Source organism: Euprymna scolopes, chromosome 24 (genome assembly GCF_053919585.1).
Source record: "Euprymna scolopes isolate OS-2025 chromosome 24, ASM5391958v1, whole genome shotgun sequence".
Taxonomy (NCBI): Eukaryota; Metazoa; Mollusca; class Cephalopoda; order Sepiida; family Sepiolidae; genus Euprymna; species Euprymna scolopes.
In genome coordinates, this window is record NC_136505.1 from 53,586,540 (window position 1) to 53,608,137 (window position 21,598).

Genomic DNA, 21,598 nt, shown 5'->3' on the forward strand with positions numbered 1-21,598 from the left:
CGAAACCGAAAGTAAAAATGTAGCATTCAGGGCTGGTGACGTTACCACTGTACCAACTTGACGCACAAATGAACTGGTGAAAAATCAACTAAGATGAATGTAGAAAATGCAAAACGATTTTTTTTTCAATTTTGATCCATGTTTAATTCTTTAACACTATTTAACCGGCTAAACCCCCCATAAAAGATCAGAATTCAGTTATTTTAGCGTCGGTCTATGACTTATAGTTTCTGAAGAGATAGAGTTTTAAAATATGGAGACAAAAAGACATATAGCCTTTTATATATTAGACAAGTAGGGTGAAGCTCGGCTATTCCCGGTCGTAAAATACGCTTAAATATGATATTTTAATTCGTTCAGATTTCGTTTATATTATTATAGAGTCGTGATTTCAAAAGTAAAAAAGAAACAAATACTTGGGTGCCAAATGAACTGATTAAAAATTACAAATTAAAAATAGACTAAAATTAATGCTCAAAATGTATAACGATTTTTTTTTTAATTTTGACTCCTTAAAAACTATTTTAACAAGCTAAAAAACTCATACAAGAACGGCCCATAAAAAATCCAATCATATGAGGTCCCTAGTGACGCTCTGTGACTTTTCGTTTCGGAAGAGATAGTTTGAAAATATAGAGACACACAGTCAGACATACAGCGTTTTATATATCAGATTTACTACATTATTATTTTAAATTAACTATTGCCAATGAATTAATTGCCCGGTCGAATAAATACGCTTAAATATATTTTAATTCATGGAGATTTCGTATTTATTATAACAGAACCAATTACTTATTGAATATTATATTTTACCTAATATATAGTATTGATTTTCAAAGCTTAAGAAAAATTGACTTGGGTGCCATCAGCTAGAATCGAAACAAAAACAGTTATCGCTCTCGTCACGTCCCCTACCATATGAGCTATCGACAGATAGAAAAGAAAGATTTAAAATTAAACCATATGAAGCTGTGAATAAATTTTCGCATGGGTAAACACATTAGAAATATGTCGGCAAGTGAAAACACATATTTTGCATTTAAACTTATGCACGCATTAATGTACGCATTATTTATCCATGGAAAGAAAAGATTTACTCATTATAAACTACCCTCAGTGTGTGATTACTATCTCCTGTTCATTTTAGTATTATGTGGGCGGAAGTTTTAGAGTTTATCGGTTAAATATTTGTAGACAGATACACACTTACAGATATCTACTGTTTTATTTATATAGATTAATCCATATTCTAGATTTACATAGCATGCTTATTTTTTTTTATCGAAATCGTTACAGACGATGTAAAAAGTATCCAATGAAATAGATCACGATCAAGCAAACAGCAGATATCCTCCTTTTGCAAAAAAAAAAATCGCTGAGATGTGACCAGTGAAGGCAAAAAAGGGGGAACGAGAATCATGAAAGTAAATCCAAGTTTCACTTTATACTTTTCTTATTGATACAGAATCGATATTTCAATGTATAATTTTTTAAATAATGTTTGAAAAAGACATAAAGTATATATCTGTATCTCAACTAATATATAAAAGAAAACTTGTCTGTGTGTCTGTCTGCATGCGTGTGTGTGTGTGCGTGAGAGAGAGAGAGAGTTTCCTATGAACTCGAAAACGGCTGGGCCGATTTTTATCTAATTTCGTACGAAGCTAATTTATTTGCCAGGCAAAGTGTGTGCTTAGTTAGTTTTTGTATCGGAATGTCTTCGATAAGTATCGATACTCAATAATTGAAAACATCTGATAAAAAAAAGGATCAGATCCGACTAAAGTTACCATCTTACACGGTCTAACATCACAAGTACGTTTGAAAAGTTTCATTAACACACAAGCAAAGATGTCCCACATATAAAATCAACATTAGGTTCCTTTATATGACAGAGGCATGTTCGAAATAAATGTGTCCGTTAAATTCACAATTAAACCATGATACTTGACGCTTTCATTTTAAACTTAAATTCAGACCATTACCAGCGAATAAGCCGTAAGATCAGGCATATAAAAGCAACATAAGGTGCTTTGGTATGATAAGGGGCTGTCGGAAATGAACGTTTCTGTTTTGGACAAAACTGAAGTAGGATACTTGAGTTTTGAATTATAATTTAAATCATTATATACAAAAAATAATTTTATAAACCAACAGTAGATTCTCTACAGTGCAATGTAGACTACAATATATTGTGAACTAAGACTCTGTAAGAGGAATGTGAAACTTCCTCTAGATGCATCGTGATGGGTCCCCAACAAGAGCAGGCAATCAATCAATTTGATTGAGAAATTGGCGATTTCACCGATTTCGATGGCAATAAAAATATGGCAGTGTGAAACATTTGTTAATTATTATTCAATCCTTGGCAATGTCGGGTCTACCTGCTAGTACAAAATAAACACAAATGTATGTTATTAGTATGTAATCTCGCAACTGTAGCAAACAACTTTCATATGTGATTTGCAAATATGGGAAATGTCTTCAGCACACATTGAATGTCACTATTTTGGCTATATTCCTAACGACATTGCGTGAACAATTTCGATGGGTTTGCTTCCAAGAAGTACATTTTTCAAATTCAGTCGTAGGTCAAAAAGAAATGTACTAAATAATCAGTTATCTTCTCTCTCTCTCTCTCTCTTTCTCTCTCTCTCTCTCTCTCTCTCTCTCTCTCTCTCTCTCTCTCTCTACCAGGTACGCCTCCTCCTTCGGTCAGCATTTCAAATACTGCTCTTATTTAGATATATACATACACAGACCAATACATGCATAGAGCAACAACTCAACGCATTCTGGGAGAGTATTATCAGTAATCATATTACTTCAGCTGATAAACAAACGGACCGAATGTTTTGAACAGAAACCTTGCATTTATTGATAAGCGACGTAGAGTCCATGAAATGTTGTAAAAATAGGTCAGTTCGTATCAATCTATTTATATACAATTTCATCGATCATAAAAGAGTCATTTAATTTATAACTTTTATTATACACTAGCTGTTATTGTCCGGCTTTTCCATATCATACAATACGCTTAAATATATTTTAATTCATGCAGCTTTCGTATTTATTATTACAGAGTTAATTCTCTATTGACTATTATAATGTACCTAATACATAGTACCGGTTTCAAACGTAAAAAAAAAAAAAAAAAACTCCGGCTCATCAGCAACAATCGAAACCAAAACATTTGACGACCCAAACGCGTTTTCTACGAATGAAGCTATCGATAGATAGATTAGAAAAATTCAATATTAAACGACTTAAAGAAATGAATCGAATTTGTGCATGCGCAGAAAGAACTAAAAACATGTCAGCAAACTGAAATAATTTGCATTTCAATATGCTGATATATGTCTGTACGCGTTATTCATCCGTACAAATATTTTACTTGTTATAAACCATGGCGTATGATGACTATTTTCTGGTACTGCTGTAAAAACTACTAAAAAACGAAGCCCCACTTAGAAGCCATACATAGTCCATCGTATACCGACAAGATGGTAAGACCTGAAAATAAACCGCCTAAATCTATATAACGAAAAAAAAAACGAAAAAAAACATACTAACTCATGTAGACACAACTACCCTCCTCACATATCTGAAAATAACAGGGTTACTCAACAAAATTAAAAAAAAAAAAAAACATAGTGCCTTATCAAACTATATAAACCCAGACACTGAACACCAGATACCTAGATGCATAAAACTTATAATTTACAATGTATATAGTTATTAAACCAAAACTGTTAAAACAAAAACTTCGGCATCAAATGACCACTAAGGTTGATATACAGTAAAACCAACCAACCAACCAACTCCTGTTATGTGACCAGTACTTTTTTTTTACACAGGAATCACCACTTATCAAGGCCCGGAGGCCACTCGAGTATAAGAGTTGATAGGTATACATTAATCAATGTGATTATAGCGTAGCAACCATAAGTAGTGGAAATTTTGTAAATTGGATTACTTAAGTTCATCAAGAACTTGTTTACGTTGGACTTGAAGACAGTCAGATTGTAATCAGCTGGAAAGCAATCAATCGGAAACTTAATATATATGGTATTCGAAACCATATATATTAAGTTCCATGTCTGTAGACAGAAAACTAGCGGAAGAGTTTGGTAGTCAAAATTAAAATATATATGTATATATATATATATATATATATATATATATATATACGCATACATAAATATATATAGAAAGCGGTTTGTGTTTCCTATAAAATTTTAACGCAAATATTACGCAAGTATAAATCATGTAGAATATCTGCATGAATATAATTACACGTAATAGTTAACAAAAGATGATCATCCCATAAGAAAAGCGACAAACAACTACTAAGGAATTTATTGAAATGAATGTTTAAAAGAATTATGCAAATCAGGTAGATCTTTTGCTAATGAATGCAATTCCACGACCCATATATAAGAAAGTTGCATTTTCTTTTTTAATAAATAGGAAAAAAATAATATGAATATCAATAAACTAGAAAAAAAATTACAGGAATATATATCTATAATATAAATCTGAATGTGTGTGTGTGTGTGTGTGTGTGTGTGTGTGGTCACAAATAGGATCCTATATGGTTGACTATTTTAAAAAAACTGATTACATATAATGATAGAAGATGTATCGAGACACAGGAATGGGTATGTTTGATCTGACAGAACAGTGGTTCATTAACATTGTAGGGTCTGCGTCCGCGCCTGATCAACAAAGTACGGAAATAAAAAATTAAAAAATTAAAAAAAAACGTTTGCAAGTGTTTTTGATATAGATGTACATAAGAATACTTTGATAAGTATGTTTTAACTTAAATAGGGATGATATAATAAAATTGTGGGGTCTGCATTCGTGCCTGACCTCTATAGAATGGAAATAGGCACAAACTTTAATAAAGACTTTTTTATATCTATCTGCGTAAGTATACTGTGATAATTATGTTTCAGTTTGAAGAAATATGGTATAATAAAATTATGGAGTGTTCGTTCGCGCCTGACCTCCATAGAATGGAAATATGTCACAAAGTTTAAAAGTTTAAAAATGTTTTTAATATAGATCCACAGAATATTGTGATAAGTGTTTCAGTGTGAACAGGTATGGTATAATAAATTATGGGGTTTATCTATTTTATTTTTACTTTCATCATATTTTGCTTTGGTTTTGATACCCCCAAATTCAACCCAAATTTACAACCCTTCCTTTTCATAACCTATCATACTTTGATAAATCAGAGTCCATTTTCTGTAGGCTGTTTTCGAACCTAGTCAACGACAGGTACTTTTGCTAGTATATATATATATATGTATATATATATATATATATATATGTATATGTATATATATATATATAGTATAAATCTTTGCTGAAATTCAAAGACTTACATTTTTCTTTTTTATAACCCTTGCTTATTTCATCTTGGATTTCTTTATTACGTTAATGGGATGGCAACCTTAATTTCGTATTTTTTATTTATTTTTTTTTTTAGTTTTAATTTTCAATTTTTATTCCTGTTATTTATTCTTTCCTATTTTTCATAATTTTTAATTCTACATTTATGCGTGTTTATTCTAACATTCATTTTGTTTGGTTTCGAATTATTATTCATTAGTTAATTTCTTTGTTTCAAGGGGTGGTCACTCTCATGGAATATATTTTTATTACTAGCGTTACTTCCCCTACATCTTTTTCTTTACCTAAATTATACGTTTTGGTTTTTGTTCATTTTTTTCATTTAATGTTTTCTTTCTTTTTCATTTTATGTATTTTTAATTATATTTATACAGTTTTTTTTTTAAATAATACTCTTACGTTCTATTTTGTTTTTCTATTTATGTCAAAATTCTTGCATGGTCTACGTTTTTCATTTTTTTTTTTTTTTGTTATGTTACTCGGTCTGCATTTCCGGTCATGTAGTTGTTTTTGAGTCTTGTCAAATGCGTGAAAAAAAATTATAAAAAATAGGAAAGAATAAATAACGATAAAAAATTGAAAATTTAAACTAAACTAAAAAGAAATACGAAATTAAGGTTTAAAACAGGAATTTAGGGCTGCACAATATCCAAGATGGTTGACTTGTAACAACGTGGGGGTAGTTCTTTTCCCCAAACGAAAACACCAGGTCTGTCATGTACAAAATTAACTTTTTGTTGGTAACATCGAATAGAAATAACATCTGATGAGTTGGTGAAGAAAATGAGATTTTTATGAACTCAAAAAATCATAAAATTGCCATCCCATTAACGAAATGTAATAAAGAAAGGCAGGATGAAATTAACAAGAGTAATAATAATAATAATAATAATTAAAAAATGTCTTTGAATTTCAACAAAGTTTGGTACTATATATCCTCTGCGCCTTTAAATACATTAGATACATTAAGATTTACTCGAAATTAATGGTGATTCAGTTTTTATCAGAAGTCTCAACCCGTTAAACCAAAACGGTATACATTGAAATCAACAATATTTCAAAAATAAACGTTTATAATATATATATATATATATATATATATATATATATATATCATTTACCAAGGTTAAAGGCTACTTGAGGATAAGAGTAAATCATATTGGTTGGATGATGATATATTTCTATAGGGTTCGAAAAATGCATGGCATGGTCAAAATTTTATTTTGGATGTGGCTACATAAATATTTGTTTATATTTTACTTTAAAACAGCCGTCTTTTAGTCAGCTGAGAAGCAGACATGCGGTATTTTTTTTACCACGTATGGAAAGTTCTTGAAAAGGAACTGCGTTCTATCAATTATTACTACAACAGCATATTCTTTTCCTTGTTTTGATTTTCAGGTATATATCCATTGATATTTTATGTTTTTATGTAGAGTGATGTGGTACTCGGTTGATTGTGTTTTACTTTGTAGGATATATACTCGAGAGTCAAAATAATGAAAAGAATATGCTGTTGTCATAGCCCTAGTGATTACGCATAAAGATGGAAAAGCATTTACAATGCTTGTAGGAAGACAAGTGCTTCGTTGAGGATGTTTTACGAAACGAAAATAAACAGCTAACATAAATATACTGGTAGAGTTAAGAAGTAGCAACATCCCTTCTGTGAAAATGGAGATTCTAGGTAAGTGAAGTGAAGCTCGTCCATTAGATAATGTAATCGATCTTGCAAGGAAAGACAGCGTGATCTAATCAGCACACTCATGGATTGCATCAGGTTTTAAATGCTTTCTGGGACAAAAGAATGATTCAGCCATTTTTCCCCCTGACCTTAGCAACACATTCGATGTACAAGGGCTGTTCCAAAAGTAACGCTTCTCATTTTTCCCGCTCAAAAACTAAAACGTTGAAGAGCTACACAGATTAGTGGTACCATTAAAACAAGCGACATTTTGTGCTTCAGAATTTATTTTCCTACATGTTCACCGCCATTCTCAATGCACGTTGGCCAGCCTTTTTTGATGCCTCGAACGTAAAAGTTATTCTACTAACTGTGCTGATATCAACTGCATTGGCTCTGTAAACGTTCAACAGGCGCCGGTGAATGTTGATCGGTTCAATTCCTTCTGCATGTAGAGATTTAATGACGCACGTCTGCTTCTAACGCACCTCCAGTAAGGGCGTTGCTATCTTAGAGTCCTGCACGCTCAATATCTGCCATCGAGAGATGAAACTTTCAGGTCATAAATACATAAGTTTAGTCATCATAACTATTCAATTTGCAACCCCCTTTGACTCATTTGGGCAAAATAAAAACATGCATATATTACTTTTTGGACGCCCTTTGTAATTATCTTATTTCGAATCTGCAGTGAAAGTCAGTTATAGGAACTCATTAAAGCAAAGGAACACCTTCAAGGAGAGAACCATTCAATTCAACTCCAGAGAATGAATCCCCGAGAGTCGATGTAAAATTAAAATGAACGTTGCTATTAAAGGTGTTAACATTAACAGGTTACTCTTACTGATTGCACTACTTGTTCCAGGTCAGAAAGAAGAGAAAACCAGCAAGATGATATCAAGCATTGCGATCTTAATTGACATGCCAGCCAGATTATTTATTTACAGTACTGTGTGTTTAGCTGGCAACATTTCTTGCGTAGTTTGCGATATAGATCATTAATCAATAAAGTTATTATTCCCGGCTGACACATTAAGAAAGCCGGACAATGCTGGATAATCCCTGATAAAACATGTATGCTTGATGAAAAATTTCCTAATTATTTAATATTCGTATTATGTTTTGAAAAAAAAAAATGGCCGCATTATTAGGACTGGTAACATTTGCTATATATATATATATATATATATATATATATATATATATATATATATATATATATATATATATATATATATATATAAAATATATATACAGGGTGTCCACAAAATCTGGCTACATTATGTAGCCAGACATTGTGGGCACTCTGTATTTATATATATATATATATATATATATATATATAAACTACTTCATTTACATAAAATTAATATACAAAAGTATAAATTTATGCGTAAACGTAGGTAGGGCTAGTTAGTAAGTTATAAAATATATATGGCGATTAAGCTACACTGAATATTCCGCGTTTCATCCACTCTAGGACTTTTCAGGCTTATGCGTGAATTTTGTGGTTGTCTGTCGTTTTTATATACGCATCTTCTCTTGAGATTTTAATTAGCCAATCAGCTTTCTAGTATCCACCGCGCCCTTCCTATCAGCCAATGAACATGCACTTATCGGACAAAGGCCTATTTTATTTGTTTTTTGTTTTTTTATGTTAGTTTATATATATATATATATATATATATATATATATATATATATATATATATATATATATATATGTGTGTGTGTGTGTGTGTGATCGTTTATGTATATTCATGTTTATTTGATTTATTTATTTTTTATTTTCTATTGTTTTTGTTAGTTTTAAAACTATTTTGTATCGCTATCCTAGAGTAAATTCCATCTTGTGAACACAGTTGTTCGCTATTTCTCTTCTACAGTTTAATAGATGTTGTGGTTCTTTAAAGTACAGGATAACAAATTTTTCATGAAGGCATAATGTACATGGGTCGTCTAGATCCCTACACGTGGTAGCTTGTCTTATTATTTTCCATTCGACTACCGGCGAATGTCCGCTTTCCGTGAGTTCCCAGTATTTATTTGCTAGCGTTGTTTTCATACGGTGTTTTTTATTGTTGAATGTACTTTTGTGGTCATAATATCGAGTTTTGAAATCTAAGGAAGTCATACCTACGTAATATTTCTTGTTATTCGGGTTTTCTTTCGCAAATATTGTGGCCTGGTAAACTACGCTTTTGGTTAGACATTTATTTTGAAGTGAGCAAAGTGTGATGTGTCTACAGTTGCATTTATCTTGTTCGTTATTAGTATTCTTATTTCTAGTATTGTTGTTCTTGTCCATGATTGGTTTATTATTATTATTATTATTATTATTATTATTATTATTATTATTATTATTATTATTATTATTATTTCTGCTGGATATCTCTGTGTGTATAAATATATAATATATATATATATATATATATATATATATATATATATATATATATATAAACTTAATATGAGTAATTTTCATTGAACATGCGTTAACTGCATCAGCTTCGTAAATGTTCAACAGGCGCCGGTGAATGATGATCGGTTCAATTTTTTTTCGGCATGAAAGAATTCAATGACGCTCCTCTGCTTCTGGGGGTTCCAGCGGTTGCTTTCTTAGAGTCACACACTGTCAATATCTGGCGCAGAGAGATGAAACCTTTAGATCATGACTGCACAGTCAAATCTATATATATATATATATATATATATATATATATATATATATATATATATAGGATAGAGATAGGGTAAGAACGAGAGAAAGAGAGTTGGTTGGTTGTTTTTGTTTTACGGCATATCAACCCTTTTCGAGTTATTTAATGCCGAATCCAAAGATTTGGAAGAAAAATTTTTTTAATAGAATATATTTGTTGTTTTCAAGTCGGTTTCTATTTAACACATAGTTGGAACCCTTACAGGTACTACCACTCCGGGTCAGAGTGGACCTGGGAGCAATAGTAATTAAAGGGTGGCTCCACACTCCCCAAAGCCCACAAGTTGGGGCCTTACCACTGGATATAGTTTAAGGTCATATCCAGGACCCCCACTGAGGGACTTTTACCCTCTGCAGGGGGGGGGGGGCAGTCGGTGTATTCTAATGCCCCACCGACAGGGCCGGTAAGAAAGAGAGAGATGTATCGATAGATAGATATACATATATAAGTATATACTATTAAAATAGAAATGTCCCAAGGTTGTATATAAATATTATTAACGTAGCGTTCGTTTCGATGGCTCGATATTGCAATACTAGAGCTTTAAATGCTTATTTTATAATATACCGCTTCAAAAGAAACTCAGTTTTATTAACTACAATACTGGGTGAAATTTTTAACTTTATTATTTTATTATTATCCTTTTCTTACTTATCTCTTATTTCGTCCATGCTTAATTTGTCCTGTTTTATTTATATTTTATAATTAAAATTTCTTATCAGAACTTTATTGTATTTTTTATAATTTTCCAATATTTTTTAAATATTTTAAATTTTTCAATTTTTAACCAGTTTTGAAAAAGTTTTACAGTTTAAGTTTTTTGTTTCTAATTGCTTGTGTGATTCTAAATACAAATCATGTATGCGAGATTATGCATTACATATTGTACGGATATGCGATGCATAACTAAACGAGTAATTTTTCACTGTTAAGGAAGATCTTTCAGAATCTATTTATAAAATCTATAGCGATTCACGAAATGAAGACAGTTTTTAAAAGATGTAAGCTGATTGTTACAGTACTTTGGGGTAATTGCGCCAAGCCGGGGTAATTGCGCCAAATAGCTAAAAGTGCTCTTTTGGCAACCACGCATATAAGGAGCATTTTTTTTTATTTGGCGCAATTATCCCCGTATTCTGCTCAATTACCCCAAAGTACGGTACTGCTGTTATAGTCCAGTGTTTTCTGTCAAGTTTCTCTGTTGAAAAAAGTATTGAATTAACAGCGGCCGACTATATGGATGCATGATATTTAATTGTAACTTATTGTGTCATTTTTATCACCCATTAATCCTTTTCATTTCATTCGTAAATAAATAGGAAAAAACAGTTCGGTTGAGATTATCAGTTTTTATCTCCAAATCCATTCGACAGTGAATATCACATCTGGAGACGTTGGCAACTGTTTTCCTCTCTTGGCACGAGAATGTGGTTTCAACTGATGCATTTTAAACTCCTTAGTCATTATTATCCGCTTTCCCAACACACGTGTTTAAAAGCATTTGCTCGTGTGGAAATATCTATTTCTGGAGTCACTAGTGACATATATACTTTTTTCTAATAATGTTTAGTTTATTTAATAGTTCTTCTTTTGTTTATTACTTTTTAATTGCTCTATCGCTTCCGGTATTATTTGGGGCATTCATTTCTGGAACTTTTTTTTGTCATGGCCCCTATAGATTATCTTCAATTATAAGTATAGTGTTTGTTACTAGAAAAAAATGGCTGCATGTTCCAGTTTATTTTTTTTTTCTCAGGCAATATAGCGAAAGGTGGTAGCTTTCCGCTGATCAAGAAGCTAATGAAACTATGTAAAGTAAATTAAGGAGATCTTACTTTACCTTTATCTTTAAGTCATGGCTGTTAACGCTGTATAACAGAGCTCTCTTTGCTCTTTCTTTTTGCTATATAAGTAACGATTTACAGGACATGTAGTCGATCTCATATTTTTATACCGCATGCGTTTCAGCTTATTGTACCGTTTTTAATCTGTGTATTATGGTTTGAGGAGGTTTAGATCTTGTAGAGGGTGATTTTCTGTTGGTAGAAGCAAATTCAACATAAGTCGAAATAGTTGTGTGTAAAAATAATCAAACATTGTGCATAAAGTAGATATCGATCTTACAACTAGAATTACTAAGAAGCTATATTTTTATCTCCTATTTGTTGTCATTAAACTTTAGTTTTATTCGGTTGTTCTTTTCCAATAATCTCTACTATTATATAAAAGGAACTTTATCTATGTATGGCTATGCATATGTGTGGGTTCGTTTCATATGGACTCGAAAACCGTTGGGCAGATTTTTATAAAATTTCACTCGAAAGTATTTTATGTGCCTGGCAGTGTTCTTAGATGTGTTCTGTATCGCAATAATCCGATGAACAAAGAAACAGGCGATTTTGACCAAAGTTAACACCTTACCCAGCCTAACAAGTGCATTTGAGAAGTTTTATTACCACACAAGCTGAAAGTTCCGACATATAAAATCAACAACAGGTTCTTTAACAGGACGAGGGCGAGTTCGAAATGAATGTTTCTGTTTAGAGCACAATTGCACTATGACACCTGACTTTCTACATTTTAAACTTTAATTCAAGCCATTATCACCGCACAAGAAGTAAGGCCAGGTATAGGAAATCAATATTATGTTCTTTGATATGACAAGAGCGCGCTCGAAAATAACTTTCTGTTTAGCGCGCAATTGAAGCTTGAAACTTGACTTTTGCATTTTAAACTTTAATTCAAGTCAGTATATCTTCTCCTTTATAATAATTTGACCGCAGAAATTCCCATCTGGACCAAAGTATCGCAGGTTTGCAACAACAAATGCCAAATACAAATTCAATACATCCAGTCACTATCTTATGCATCATTACATACATGTTCATTCGTGATGATAAAATGCTACATTACATCCTAGGAGCGACACCATCACAATCGCAACATCTTTAAACTAAGAATGCCAAATTTTTCTCTCTAAACATTTACTCCTAACACTGCTAACAGTTGACACCGGGTACAATTCTACATTTTCCACTGATATATTGCTTGCACCGCTATTAACTAGTTTTTACATACACATAACAACATTATTCCATTTTCCGATTCAACATTAATAACGTCTCTCTAACCTGATTCTGGCCATTATGATTGACTGAGCTCTGACTTTTCTTATATTCCGAATTAATGGTATTCTCATCATAAACGAATGCTAACCTACCATTCAAATATGACGCCGCAATGATACCTATTTCTCCGTTCTGAGTACATTGTTGCGTTCTTTATCTCTCGCGCGCGTGCGCTACGATACATTGCTATAATAAATACAAAAATAATTCAGCTACCTCATTTCTTTTTATTTCTTCTTATTCCGAAAGTAAATTAAGTTACCTAACTTATTTTCATTTCCTTTTTATGCCGAAACAAAGAAAAAAACAAAACATTATTTTAGTAAACGAAATATTTTACATTCATTCGTACCTTTCTGTTTATAGATAAACTCTCTTTCTCTCCCCCTCTTTCTTTCTCTTTCTCCCTCTCTCTTTCTCTCTCTCCTTCTTTCCCTCCCCCTCTTTCTCCCTCTCTTTCTCTCCCCGTCTCTCTCTCTCTCTCTCTCTCTCTATATATATATATATATATATATATATATATATATATATATATTCATTCTTCCAAGCTCTCTTTCTCTCCCTTTCTCACTACGATACATTGCTATATAAAAACAAACAAAAAAATTCAGCTACTTGATTTATTTTCATTTCTTGTATGCCTAAAAATATACAAAAGATTATTCTATAAAAGGATTACTCTACATTCGTTCGTACCTTTTCGTTTTTACATGCATTTTCTCTCTCTCTTTCTCTCTCTCTCTCTCTCTATCTCACGCATACACACACACACACATATATATATATATATATATATATATATATATATATATATCGAGCGCGAACTTGCTCGCTCGCTACGATACATTGCTATAACAAAAACAAACAATTGCGCTTCTTAATATTTGTTTTTATTCCGAAAAAAAAAGTCAAACATTATTTTAGTAAACAAAATATTCTGCATTCCTTCGTACCTTTTCGTTTTTACGTGCGCCTCTCTCTCTCTCTCTCTCTCTCTCTCTCTCACACTTTCTCTCTCTCTCTCCGGTAATGATTTCTCTTGCGTGTTTCTTTGCATGTTATCATACGGTTCGCTACTCTAAATTTATATAAAAACACAAAAAAATTCGTTTATATGAAACAGCAATAAGAGATGAGGATAACGAAAACAAATAACTAAATAAACTTACTGATATTTTTTTATAATGAAAGAAAAATAGTTTGCCACACTAATTCCTTCTTATCAAAACATAAAATTTGTCTTTTTTTTTGGTGGGAGGGGGGTCATTTAAACAAACTGAGCCACAGCAACGTGTGGCCAGGTAAGGCTAGTATATAAATAATTTTATAAAATCAGCAGTTGGTTTCTCTCCAGTGCAATGAAGATTACAATGTATTGTGAGTAAGTCACTTCGGCGTGAAGCTTCCTCTAAGCGCACCTAACCCTAACCCTATCTAACTAGAACAGGAAACCAATCGATTTGATTGAAAATATGCGATTTCACTGATTTCGATGACAATAAAAATATGAGAGTGTGAAACATTCGTTGATTATCATTAAATCGTACTAGTAAGTTATGATAGAACTTAAGGTTTGAGTGATATATTCTCCGACAATGTTCTGTTTTTTTTTAATTATTATTCATTTATTTTATTTATTTATTTATTTATTTATTTATTTTATTTTTATTTATTTATTTTTTGCAAGTAAATTGGTAAGTCTATCCTGTTGTTTTTTTACCAATAGTTCAAACTCCCGAAGGTCAAAAGTCACTCAAGGATAAAGGTTCGTTTTATTGCCAGTTTGCTAATCGAACGGTGATATGTGAGAACGATGCTTGGTTATCTTTCTCAGTTTTTTTTTTTAGATGAGGCTTGATTATTCGTATTATTTGGATTATTCAGACTACTATTCTCGTCTTGAATGTTATTCTTGCAACGTTTTGGTCGAGGTAATCTTCGACTTTATTCATGTGTACCTTGTCGAATATGGTAACCTTGTTGTCGAACTTGAGGAATCCGCACAGAATTTCAAACGAAACACTTCATGTGATTCATAATCGCAAATAACTATAAGGTAAAGGATAATTTCTTATGTAAGAATTCAATTCTGACTGACTTTCTTCTAGAGATTAAAAGTCCAATGTTTAATGAGGACGATACTAAGAATACAATTGCGAATTACTTAGGACTTCTATACAGTCACGATTTATGAAACGAGAGTATGCTACCTCTTTGGATTATATAAAGCATTCCATTCCAATTTTTATGCAGATTCACGAGTTTGGAAGACATGCCCAAAATTCGACCAGATATATCCAGCGAAGATCGATCAAAACGATGCAAAAATAACAAATAAGAGCATTGGTCGAAGTAACTCAAATAATACCGATATTTTGTAAGGTTTTCCGGGAACCAACCCACGCTGTATGCTCCAGACACAAAGTGGGCAACAATGGAAAAGAAGCTCAATTCGCTTTTTAATTGTAACAGCGACATTTATTTTCTCATTGTTACAGCCGTGATGTCACCCACGTAATTGTCATCTCTCATGTGATCTCGAACGTTATTAATATCTCTCTCGTGATCGTTCTTCTCGAACGTTATTAATATCTCTCTCCTGATCGTTCTTTTTTATAGTGTTCTTTTTCTTTATCGGTGACGTCATTTTGCATGCATGCGGTGTGTTACAATGGAAGTAATTCAGAATACAACTTTCTTTTCGCTATTGTGATAGTCCCCCTTTTTCTGGCGTAGATGCACCACGGATACCTATTAATATAATTGTTTTTATTATTCCTATGCTCGGATGTATCGTAGAGATCTATCTTGCTATAATGATTATGGGTTCCGATTCGTTGCTCTCTCAATTGTTCTCAATGAAAGGTGTTGTCTTGCTTTCTTTAAGAATATGACTTCTGTAATTAATCCAACCTTAATTAATAAAATAATGTAGCCATTCATCATTTGACATCAATCGCCAAGTCCGTAAAAAAGTATTTTATCACCAGTTAAATATCTTATCGTATTACAGCTAGAAATTATATCTTAAGGAAATGGCGACAGTTCAACTGATTAATAAGTTGGCACGCACATTTTTCAGGCAAAGGATCTGGTGATATTCTAACTTTTATGAAGATATATATTTATCTTTTTGAAAATTATATGAGAAATGTTCAAGCACTGATATAAAATCATCATTTAAAAGACCGATGAGGACAATAATGGAAATTTTTTTTCAGATTTTATTTATTTTTTATTTATTTTTAAATAATCTATGCATAAGTATTGTATTAAGATGTTATGAGTGAGAGAGATATGAATTGAGAGGGATAGAAAGAAAGAAATAGAGAGAGAGAGAAAGAGAAATAGAGAGTCAATGAAATTTTAAAAAAGAAAAAAATCTAGTTTAAATGTGACTTGACGATGAACAGTAAAATGCTCATACTTTTGTACTATTTTGGTTCGATTCATAGAATCTTGGAATATAGCTTAGTTCAAATGTCCAGGAGGGAGAAGTTGATGAGCCTATGAGACATAATATAGTATTGATCGTAAAATATATTCCCATGAATGGAAAAAAATGGTCAGAAATGGCATATTGGTTTGCTAAACGCAAAGGAACAATGGAATAAGGAATTAAGTTCCGAATGAAAGAAAAAGGAAAATGATTACAAAAATAAACTTACAAAAACAATTTTGATAAAATAACTATGACAGAAAGATCGAAGACTAAATTTATACAGAAAAAGAAAATAACGAAAAATAGAAATGTCGAGAATAACGATCACGAGAAAGATATTAATAACGTTCGAGATCACGTGAGAGATGACAAGGATGAAGGGAACAAATAGTCCATATAAGAAGGAAAATTGAAAGAAGCAAAGGGGGGGAAAGGGTGAAGGATGGCAAAGGAAAGAAAGATAGAACAATAAACAAACCTAAAAAAGAAATGAACGAGGTAATAAAGCCAAATAAGAAAGAAAAGTAGAAAGAGGTTAATACCCTTCCATCTGTTGTCAACGTTGGAGAAATCAGATTCATTTCATAGAAATCGCGCCAAAAAAAGCCATTAATCCACTTGATCTAAAGAGCTAATAATCTATAAATTAATACGATAGCGTGTGTGTTATTATCTGCGTCACGCTTACATCCGGGTCGTTTAGTTGTTATGTACTTCTATCTCTTGTCATGAATAATTTTACCAAGAATTCTTCATAAGTTTCGGTTTCGATTATAGTTGATGGTACTTACGTCATCTATTTTTTATAAATAATTCTACCAAGAATTCTTCAAAAGTTTTGGTTTCAGTTTCGAATCAAGTTGATGCACCCAAGTTATATGGATATACGTTTTTATATAACAACTTAATACATACAAGAATTAATTGAAAATTGATTCAATAATAATATATACGAAATCTGCATGTAAACATCTTATCTAAGCGTAGTTTACGACTGGGCTACGCCGGGCGTCCCTGTTAGCTTAGATAAATACTCTTGTAGTTTTAACAAATGAATTACAATAATAGGAGTGTTTCTCCATTTATGCGTATCCATATCCACAGAATGCCAGCATCAATATATTACATATAAAAGAGTCCGCTGTGGAATTTCCACAGGTCCCGCTAGTAATTATTATTATTATTAGTAGTAGTAGTAGTAGTAGTAGTAGTAGTATCTAAGATCTAAGATCTAAAAATTAGCTATCAATAAATGGATATATTACGTCCCATAAAACAGCATTTTCTTTCTCCCTCAGAAACATCGCTCCTGGAATGTGAGAACTAAACGGGAAAATAAGGAAAGCGAGAATCATGTGTCGAAAATAAACGCGAAAACCAATTTCTACTATTTTTTAACTAGGCTTCAGAACGCAATGATCCACATTTATATTGACGTATTAATTTTTAATGACAGCTGATGAAATAGATTATGGTGCGAACTGGTTCCATAGGTATCACACGTTCGAATATTGTTTGTTCAATGGCACCATTTCTACTATTGATCATCAATTTGGTACTGAATAGGTTCAACGTCGATGCGTCAAAGTGATTATGCCATATACAAAAGGTAATAAGTCTAAACAAACTAGTGAATAGAAGATGATGTTTTCTAAAGAAATTAGTTCCCTTTTGTATTTAATATCCATCTGACAACTGATTTAGGGAAATCAATTTTTAAACATTTATGCGACTTAAACATTTAAAGGATCGGCGATAAATGTACAGAATATTAAATATATTTTGTCGATTAGTTTTGAAGTGATGAGACTTCGTAGAACAGAATAACTTTCGCCGATATAATTATCTCTTAGTATTTTTTACGGCATATCAACCATTTTGATTACTTAATACACATTTCGCTGTAAACTAACGATAAAAGATAATTTGTTACCTTAGTCCTTATTAGGAAGGTGTGTCCATACCATTCCCAATAACGGTATAAGTGTAACGTTCTCGTTACATACAACAAAGGAAAGAAAGAAGTAAAAATCCGGGTCGGCATTTTTTCTTTATAAACAAGTTTTTGATTACTGTTATAATTGTTTCTGCCTACTTTAAGTTCTCTCGCCATCGTCCATCTTACCTAGTGGACAATTTTCCTTTTCGACCCCACGCCGGCTGCAGCCAGTCATTTCTCGACTTCGCTCTACACGTCTATTCTCTTCGACGGCCACTTTGCTTTTCCCCGAGCACGTGCTGTTTTTTTCTCTTTTTATTTTCCTTCTTCCTCTCGCAGACATGTCCTCATTTGCATATGCACATTTTTCGACGACTACAGCCGCCGCTGCTAATCTTCCCGCAAGCCAGCCATCCCTCGTTGCTACCGACATCTTCCCAGGCACTCATACGTACTGTATTAAACAAGTTGATCGTATAGAATAAGATACAAGTTGGTTTTAACTCCGTTGAATATATTCAGTAGTTTTTTTTTCTGTGTCTATTACACTGCACGGACTCCTATTCTGAATTATTATTAGGCCAGCACTTAAATATAGTATTTTGAATTCATGCTGATTTCGTATATATTAATATAGAGTAAATTATCTATCGATTATTACATATTAAAATGTTACCAATAGAAAGAAGTAATTTCAAAAGAAAAAAATATATATATGACTTAGGTGGCATCAGCGAGAACCGAAACCAAAGCTTATAGCGCTCCATCCTGAGTCGTTACTGTTTGAGCTTTCGTCAGTTAAATAAGAAATATTTTAAAATGATCTAACCTTAAAGCATAAATACATGCATGTGTGCAAGAGAACTTACAGCTGTCACGTCCTAATTTCTTTCTTTCCTTTTTTTTTTTTTGACCTCTTAGCAGTTATATTTACCGGCTAAAAATCCACAGAAAAATGGTTCACAAACGATACAATCATTTGACCTGCCTAGAACAGCTCTGCGACCTTTCGTCTCAGGGGAGATGTACTTTGAAAAAAAATGGAGACAGACAGAGAGAATCACATACAGGTGTAGCGAGTGTTAAATTCAAATGACCTGTTGAAATTCCATGGAATGAGATATATACTAGCATTTCAGCCCGGCGTTGCCCGGCGTTGTCCGGCGTTGCCCGGCGTTGCCCGGGTGTGTGGTGGTGTATGTTGAGAAAAAAAAAACAGCGGTCAATTTTTTTAACTTTGACCCCTATTATGACCCCTTGACATTTATTGTTTTAGGCTCAAATCAAGTTATTAAATTATATCCATGTCCAAGTAACCTATATCTAAGATTTCAAGTGTTTAGACCCAAAATTGTCGGAGGAGTTTGGTAGAGTTCTAAAAGGTTAAATCGTTGAACTTTGACCCCTTAACACCAAATTTCCGGCCGAAAACTGATTACAAAGATTTTCCCAAATCTCAGTATTCTGTATATCAAATTTATGTAGACTGAAAATTTACAGAGTTATTGCGTAGGAAAATGTAAACACACATACATAGACACGTTCACTTTATATATATATATATATATATATATATATATATAATCAACAGATATGTCTCTGTAAAACTCATTTTTTCTCGATAGCGCAAAAAATTAGCTATTTTGTGAAAGAAAAACCAATAACACGCAGCAAATATGAGTTTATTAACGTTTTATTTTATCAAAATAGTGTCGGTTGTATTTTACATATAAACCGACGCAAAAGAGATAAATTATGAAGTACTAATAAATAGTCAGAAAGTAATGTTATCCAACATAGTTCAATACAAATTATAAAACCACATTGTAAGAAACTATATTTTATGTACTCTTTCAGTCCACCACCTCTTAGCAGACAATATTCCTTTTTACCTGGTATCTTTCGAATGTTCCTTTTTACGTAACGTTTAGTTAAGTACTTTTTTTCAATGAAGAATCGTTGCAAGTCGAATTACTACGTGTTTCTTTCTCAAGCCATTATAGCAGTGACCATATATTATTATAACATTTGTAAACGAGACTATAGCAAAGAGAGGTGTTTTTCATATCCTTATCTAGAATTGCCAAATTAGCTTTTTTTCAACGCCAAATTTCGCGAATTTACCTTCTATTTTTTTAAGGAGCTTGTCCTATGTGTTTACAAGGGAATCACCACTTATTAAGTATCATATAAAAGGCCACTCGAGGATAAGGGATAATGAGTGTGCAGTGGTCAAAAGAACAATATCATAGTAATCGTTGGAAGTTTAAATTTGGTAAAATTGAATTGCTTAAGTGGAACGGCTCATCAAGAATTTGTTTACATTGGATTTGAAGACGGCCAATTTGCAGTCAGCTGGAAAGCAGGAAAACGGAATAGAGTTCCACAGGTGCGCAGTTTTAAGAAAGAAGCTTTGTTCATGGAATCTACGTTTTCAAAAATAGGATTTGGCCTTTTTCAAAACGTAACGTTTGGACTAACGAAGGAAAGAACAAGTAAAATGTTATATAGATATTTTGTTAAACATAAGCATCGGTTTCAGATTGTAGGCAATTTGCAAACATTGATGTTTATCTTAAAATCCAACTCACAGACCTGAAAAAAATGTCAAGATAAAAATTCTATTACTTCTTTAACACGCATCGTTTGTATTCTTTGGACAGGAAATCTATTCTCCATTCTATTTTTCTTCCGAGAATATTAATTGAAGACTTACGCTGGGTGCCACGAAACCAGATTTAGATTCGTGTTCGCATTCAGAGAAATGGATTCGATTATTTGTCGGCTATTTTTTTAGAATCATCATTTTCGATTTCATTTCTTTACATGCTCCGATTTCATAAAAAAATTCACACACTCTGTTCCGGACACATTTTTTTTTATGTATGTCGAAATTACGAGCTAACCTCGTAAAATATAACGTTAGGTTATACGACATATCTAGCTCCTAATATTTTGGAAAATAATCTCACAAGTATTTCGATTTTTATTTAGTATTTAATTTCATTTTTACTGACACTTTACAGCTTGGAAAGTCAATTATATATCATACCTAATAAATATGCGCGAATAATTTCAAACTCATAACGAACACAGGCATACACTAACACACAGACATGCATGCATGTATATATGCATGTGTATATATATATATGCATGTATGTACTTATATATATATATATATATATATATATATATGCATGCATGTATGTATTTATATATATATAATATATTTATATATATATATATATATATATA

General features: G+C 32.2%; 1 protein-coding gene across 2 annotated transcripts in view; it reads left to right on the top strand.

Annotated features, from left to right (window-relative positions):
- LOC145246707 (neuropeptide S receptor-like) overlaps positions 1-21,598 on the top strand; it is a 481,356-nt gene that overhangs the window by 70,974 nt on the left and 388,784 nt on the right. The window lies entirely within an intron of this gene.